We start from the raw sequence: 8,047 nt of genomic DNA on the forward strand, positions 1-8,047 counted from the left end.
GGCTATGGCTCTTTGGAAGCTCTCTAGGATGCCATGGTTGAGCCATGCAGACAATCAATGAGAAATTATTCATTTGTTTAAACTGAATTAATGGCCGGTGGATTTTTTAAGATTTTCCCTTCATTCCACCATACAATGAGGGGTGCTTTTTTAGGGTAAATGATATGAAAATTTATGCAGATTTTCCAGCAAAACTATTTTCTACTTGTATGCCCCTGCACAAGTAGTAGGCATTTCATCGGAGGAGAGGCATTTCACTCAGGAGTGAGAGCAAAGAGCTGCATGGCAGGAGCTACAGCCCAGCCAACAAGACTTGAGTGACAGGGACGAGCTAGGCCGTTAGGCTGCAGCCCATCACAGTTCTCTGACAGGGAAATAGAGGGCACGGTGCTACTCCAGCCCCACCCCCATCCCAACACTCAGGCTGACTTCCACTGTTGTGTCTGTCTCTGCTTTGTTTTGCAGACAGGGAAAGCCGTTGGTGCTAGGGAAAAGACAGTGCCCAGAACTCAGCTCCCCACAACTAGCTGCTGCCAGGAGTCACTGCATGAACACCTTGACCCCTCAGCTTAGTTCCATAAGCTCTTCAACACAGAAAGGATGAGAGGCAGGCTCTGCCAAACCAGGACATGGAAGTGAAAGAAGCTGCAGTGTGCTTTATGTGTGTGTCTTCTATATGACATCCATAGTTTGTATATGCATATTAGGGATATTATATGTAATTACATATAGACGTTTACATATGCGTAAGTGTATGTGCAGCTAGCTCTCCACCCATGGCGCACAGGTAACCGCAGACTGAGAGAATTCAGGGAAGACCACAGTGTGTCCACAGCGAACATGTGCGGGTTTCTGTTTTGTTTTTTGTTGTTAGTTATTACTTCTGTTCTTATGACCTCCTGAACAATATACACATACGCACTGCTTTTATTGCATGAGATATTATTAGTAAAAATGCTGAGTCCATTCGGAGAATATTTAAGTAAATGATAGAGCCTATGTAAATTTGGTAGAAAAACAGTGGTGGTTATGCATAAACGGCTGAAGCCGGGGAACTGTGGCACTTCAAGGGGACTCACTGGGGAGTACTCAGATGTCTCAGAAATATCAAGACATTTGTTGGGTCTACTTTGAAAACAAATTATTTTATCTGAAGAAACCATGGGGACTGTTCTTCTGGTGTTCTGCCATGGACTAGTCTTGGGGGGTTCCTGGCCTAGGTCCTTTATCTCCATTCACCATTTATCTCCACTTACTAAGGTTTGTTTGATATATATGGTGAGGTCTCAGTCTCTAACCCTGGCTGGCCTATGTAGGCCAGGTTGGCCTTGAACCAGCAGCCATCTTTCTGCCTTTGCCTCCAGGTCAGGGATCACAGATGCACCCTAGCATGCCCAGTTCTTGATGCTGCTGCTGTCCTGTGTGTTACCGATGGGCAGACTCCACTGATTCCTAAGCAAACATGTAAGGCATATGCTCTCTTTTCATATGAATGTTAAAATCTAGCTGGAAGCCATGGTAAATTATTCCCCATGTGTTATCAAAACCACACAACATCTGAATTCAGAGGTATGTGTTATTATCAGAAACTGGGTAATCTGGAAAGTTTCAATTCATTTGCTTTTCAGAAATAAAGAAAAAAATCTATAGCTATAGTGTTCTCTTGCTCTGTGTTTTGATCACTTGGATTTCTGAAAAACAGCCAAACTGAGGTAGGAGGGAAGGATCGTTTAGGCACCCAGCTAAGCTTCAAACCGTGGCTCGTTGGGAACTGTTGTTTCAAAGAGTTCATTAGAGAAAAGGCACTAAGGTACCATGCTTTAGAAGGCAGCATGGGAGAGAGGACCTGGATTCAAATCCTGCTTCTGGAACAAGCTTTTCAATGCCTCAGTTTCCTCATTCATAAAACCATAATACCATCAGAAATTTGGTGAAATGATACACTCAATAACGTGGCCCAGACCCAGTAAGGACACTAACAGTTACTATGTTTTCTAGAAAGAACTGATTTGAGTGAGGAGGGAGATGTGCTTGGGTAAGCCACTTCACAACAGTACCTAAATAATAAACTCGTTCTCTAAATTTTGAGTTTAGCCTTTTCTTTATTCATCACATCAAGTGTTTTGAAAGAATATTTATTTTCTTCACTGTATTAACATGTCCACTTGTAAAACACAGGGCACTTATTGTCTCAGTATAAACACTTTCTACAATGCTTTCCTTTTAAGAACAACTTTGATTGACTTCTTTCTCCTCTAATTAATATATCACATTTACAGCTAATGCACCCCTCGCTGTGGAAAAGCAAGACTTCAGGGGCTGTCATCAGCCCCTGACAGAGCAATCTGACTTTAAACTGTATGAAATTACACATGACATTTAGAATTGAATAACAGTTCTGATTGCCTCTCTGTCTGTGGAGAAAAAGAACATTTCTTTTGACCTAATGTTATCTTTTCCCTTTTCAACAAATAAATCACACTTATGACCCATGAGCTTCTGTTGTTCTTTATGATTCATTGACCAACCATGAAAGAGCAAACCAAACGAATGCCAAGACTTGGGCTACCATCCGTGATCCTCTCCAGAGGACTGCTGTCTCCCCAGAACCGAAGGCTTTCAGCGAGAGCACTCCCCCTGGAGAATCTTGAGCTCAACTCTTTCAGAACTGATCTCTGAGGGCAGAAGTCACTTGTAAAGTCGTACAGCTGGTGATTAAAAGGGGGTGTGAGAGAGGACTTGTTTGTTTCTGACTTAAGACTCTCCACAACACCATGCCCTGTGTCGTTCATGGATTTCTCAAATGCCTTTCACCGTTGTTCAGTTAGCTATGTGATGCAGGCTCAATATACTCATGCTTGCTCTTGCAATAAAATTTTACCAGAACATAGACATGCTCACACAGCCTTTTTTTTTTTTTTTTTTTTTTTACTATGATGACAAAGTTAAGTCACTGTACCAGAGACCATACCAAGGCAAAGCCTCACTACCTGGCCCGTCACAGATCTCAGCTGTATATCAAACATGGCTGAAAGTCCTTCTTTGGGGATGGGGAGGGGAGCATGGGATGGGTGAGGATTTATGAGTAGTAAGAACAGGGGAGAGAGGGCTGTGTAAGAGATGGAAATTGGAGGTCGGGAACATCTCTGACACTTGTCAGAAACCTGGGATAGAGAGGACCCAGGAAGTCTATGGGGTCACCTAGCTGAGACTCCTAACAGGGGGATATGGAACCTGAAGTGGCCACCTCCTGTGGCCAGGCAGGACTTTCAGTGGAGGGGTAAGGACACTAACCCACACATAAGGCTTCTGACCCAAAATTTGCCCTTCCTACAAAATATGCAGGAACAAAGATGGAGCAAAGATTTTGGGAATGGCCAACCAAAGTCTGGCCCTACTTGGGACCCATTCCATGGGAGAAAACCAACCCCTGACACTATTAATGTTATTCTGCTATGCATATATATAGGACTCTGACATAAGCCTTCTAAAAGGCTTCATCCAGCAGCTGATGGAAACAGATGCAGAGACCCACAGCCAAACATTAGACGGAGACCAGTGACTCCTATGGAAGAGTTGGGAGAATGATTGAGAGAGCTGAAGGGGTCAAGGACTCCACAAGGAAACCTACAAAGTCAACTAACCTGGGCCCATGGTGGCTCACAGAGACTGAACCACCAGCCCCAAAGAACATTCAGAGCTGGCCCTAGGCTCCCTGCGCATATGTAGCAGATGTGCAGCTTGGTCTTCATGTGGATCCCCAAACAAGTGGATCCAGGGGCCCTCTCTTTGGATCCCCCCTTTGGATCCCATCCCCCTAACCGGGCTGCCTTGTCTGGCCTCAGTGGAGGGGAATGTGCCTACCGTAACTTAATGTGCCAGGTTGGGTTGGTACCCATGGGGACCTTGCCCTTCTCTAAGGAGAAGGAGAGGGGGCAGGGGAGGGCAACCAGAGGAGAAGAGAAAGACTACAATCAGAATGTAATGTGAATAAATAAACACATTTTTAAAAAAGTCTTTTTCTACGTTTTTAGTCTGTGTACCAGACCTTATTGCCAGAAGTTGAAAAAAAGAGGGTAATAATGGAAAAGAAAACTGACTGCATTTATTTATTTAATTTGGATGAGAGATGTTCACTGGCTTTTGTACATGTCATCTCATTGAGAGTCTGTGGGGATGGATACGCTATGTCTTAGGTTATACACATGAAAACAGGCTCAGAGCGCCAGGCCCTGAGCTGCTTACATTTGTATCACTAATACTTAGCACAAGGATTTGGATCCAGACTTCTCCAGTCTAAAAAATCTGTTCATCCTACTATACTGTGTGGGTTTCTCAAGGCTGTCTTCTACTTTAAAACAATGTGATCGAGCATCCCTAAATATAACTAAAATTTAATTAAATTTAATCATTTAACTAAAAATATATTTAGCAGCAAGTCATGTTTAGTAAATGGCTAAAAATAAACAAAGTTATCTTAGACATGGCATTTTCACCCATTCACACACAAAGGTGATTGGACGGCAGGGAGGAAAGCAGAACATTGGTTGGCAGGCAATTAGCATCTTGTTATTGAAGAATCTCAACCGCTCATCAGCAGTAGGTGGAAGTCCTAAGTGTATAGCCAACTACACAATTAATTACAGAGACACCATGTAGATGTGCTTTTATTTAATGAGCAATCCATAATCTCCAAGGCTTACTAAAATTCTCCAAGTGAATGTGTACTGAGGTAGCATCTCACTCACTGAGTTCTTTAAAACATGGATTCTCAGGGCCTTCCATAAACACGTAAGTCAGTATACCTGAATGCACATTTGGAAATCTGTAATTTCCTTTTTTTTTTTTTTTTTGCCTTTGCAGTTGATCCTGTTTGTTGCTGCTGCTGGTGTGTGTGTGTGTGTGTGTGTGTGTGTGTGTGTGTGTGTGTGTGTGTCTGTGCGTGTGCGTGTGCGTGTACGCATATGTGAAGATCAAGAGGACAGCTCTTAGGAGTAGGTTCTCTCCTTGCACCTTGTCAAGGCACCACTGCTCCCGCTTCTGAGGTTCTTTCATATTTCATGCTAGCCAGCTTGCAATTCCGGTGCTTCTGCTGTCTCTGCCTCCCACCTGGTCTGAGAAGCATGAGGGTTGCAAGTGAAGCCACCGAATCTGGCTCTCTTTGGGTTTAGGAGATTACACTCGGGGTATCAGGCTTACATGGCAAGGACTGTCACTTCCCGAAATATTTCATCAGCCCTGTGCTTTGACACTGAGGCAACTCTAGGATCCGGGACTCTGGAAGAGTAGGTCAGCAAGGGCTGCATCTTCGTCTCTGTCCCTCAGAGCCCTCCCGTGGGTCTCTGACCCTCCTGTCCTCCAGAGACCCATGCCGTGGTCAGAGAAGCACCACTCTTAGTCTTTGCTAAATGAGCCTGCAGGCAGGTTTTGGGCAAGACACACCACACTGTATATTTTCCCATCATTCATAACAGTGAGGGACATTCTGTTTTGATTGCACTGTGTGGCTTAGTTGCATTTTATTTCTATCATTTCATTTTTAATTTGTTTGCATTTGTACAAATTGGCCCACTGACTAACTTAAGCCTGATTTGTTCTCTGAGTATAAAATGAAGTTCATAGGCATTCAGAATTTAGATAATAAAAGGTAGTTTGTAATCACCTTTCCTTCATGTCTAGCTTTTGAAAATGTCACTAAAACCTCTATAGATATAAATCAAAAGGGGACTCAAACCCTGAGCATTTGGAAGTTTAGTCCACCTTTGATTGGCATCTTATCTGTACAGTGTCAGGGTATTTACAGCTAATATAACAGATTTTAAATATGTACATTTAACCACATTCAACCACTCATTTTCCAGCCAGTTTCTCTGTCATCTATAATTTGAATAATGGGCTTCAATGGTATTTGTTACTTGTTGGAAATCAGTGTTATTAACTTTGGGTGAGACAGGGAGTTCTTACTAAGAATGAGATTGTATGTTTCTTTGTCATAGGGGAATTAAGACCCAAAACTATCCACCAGCTTCAATACATCCCACGTTGTAATTGTGACTGATTAGGTCCTAACAGGGAAAGCGACAGGCATAGAACTGGAGAAAGGAAAGATGTCTAACATCACACAGAATCGTGATGAGACTTTTGCTATGAAGTGCTTAAAATCACTACAGCTAATCCTCAAACAATGAGAAATATGGAGTCAGTGAGGATATCAGAAAGATTCCAGCAAAGTGCTGCTGCCACACTGAGATTCAAGATGGGAAATGACGGCTTAGTCTGTGATGCAGTAGACTTCCTCTGCCGTCAGAGCAGAAGTGAAGAAAGGCAGCTGTGTGAGATCACCATAGCCCGGATCTTTCTGCCTCTACAAGATTAAGAGAGCACATTCCACAACAGATGTCTCCAAGAATTCAACTCAGCATTCATGGCAATTTTAAAGTGGACCAGCTACAATTAAATAAGCGTCTGGTGTCCAGCGTAGACTCACTGTAATGAGAAGGTCAAAGCCCTGTTTCTGACATCAGAATTTCTCCTTGTGACAGTATCTGTCCCTCCCAGGAGGGGACAGGGGCTTCAGTCGCAGGATAACTGTACCCAACAGAGTAAAATAGCAAGTGTCAAGTCCTATGACTCTTGCCAGAGACAAAACAGAGAGGAGTGGATTTGATTTCTTGACATCTCTACCTGTGATGCCCTCCCCACAAAGAGGCTGAACTGTGCATTTGTGGTAAGGGAGACAGAGACGCCAGCCATGGTAATGTAACACTGTGTTCCCTGTACCCATGGAACTTACCTAAATCTACCTCCTAAATCTACTTTTATTTGGGGCTAAGCATATATGTAGCTCCCTCACTAGGATGAAAGACTGCCAAAGGGACTCGGTAAGCTAGTGGGTGTCACCTGTCCCATGGGAGTACCTGAGCTCAAATGTTTGCCATGGATATATGGATATTGGTGACGTTGATGGTGAGGTATATGAACAGGCTAGATAATTACCGGAAATTAGGTATTTAAGAGCAACCAGGTTTCTATTAAAACTGTCCATTTGATCCTTCATCAGGGTTAATGTGAGTGAGATCCCTATTGTGCAGAGAAAAGAAACTAAAAAATACATGCACAAAGTCATTCACTGTGTAAATGTGTTAATGTAGACATTTGTTTAGAAAATACAGCAAGTCCGAGATAAGACTCACTAGGCGAGCACTTGCCTATCATGCATAAGGCCATGAGGCCCAGGGTTCAATCCTTTTTGTAGCAGAAATAAAACCCCTACACACAGGCACATGAAAACACAGGGCCAAATTAAATCATCCGTGTTTAAACAAGTCAAAATTACAAATGCATCTTTGCCTTCCCAAATACTTTTGTGGCTGGCATCCAGAGCAGTTATGTGTGGAGTTTCTCAGAGTTATTTTTTTCCACTACCCCAATACGCTTTGTGATAATCTATGAGTTTGTTACCTGGTGTTCCGCACAGCTTTCTTTTCATGACGCAACCATGGGGCTATCGGTGTGGAATCAGACACGTTTCTAATGTGGGTCTCTTCTGTTAAAGAGCTCTTACTGCTGAAGAGCTCTAATTCTGTGTGATTCCATGGAGCACGGTTCTGAATCCCAGCTTCCCACACGGCAGAGCGGAGGTCCCTACCCTAGCAGCAAAGTCAGGGATACACACCTTATTGTGTACACCTTTAACCTCATCACTCTGGAGGCAGATGCAAGTGGATCTTTGTGAGTTCCAGGCCAGCCTGGTCTATAGAGTGTGTCCCAAACCAGCTAGGGTTGCTTAGTAGACCAAATCTTTAACTGGGTGTATGCTGCATGTCTTTTAATCCCAGCACGCAGGTACCAGAGGCAGGTGGACTGCTGTGAGTTCGAGGCCAGCCTGATACATAGAGAGAGTTCTAGGACAATTCTAGGTGCATGAAAAGATTCCATCTCAAATATAACCAAAATAAACAACAACAAAAAGAACAAAGCAAAACATTTTAATAGGCTTATGTGAAGTTCTTCCAGACAGTGAATAAACAAGCCCTTGGAAGATACA

This window comes from Psammomys obesus, unplaced genomic scaffold (genome assembly GCF_907164565.1).
Source record: "Psammomys obesus unplaced genomic scaffold, mPsaObe1.curated_primary_1811, whole genome shotgun sequence".
NCBI lineage: Eukaryota > Metazoa > Chordata > Mammalia > Rodentia > Muridae > Psammomys > Psammomys obesus.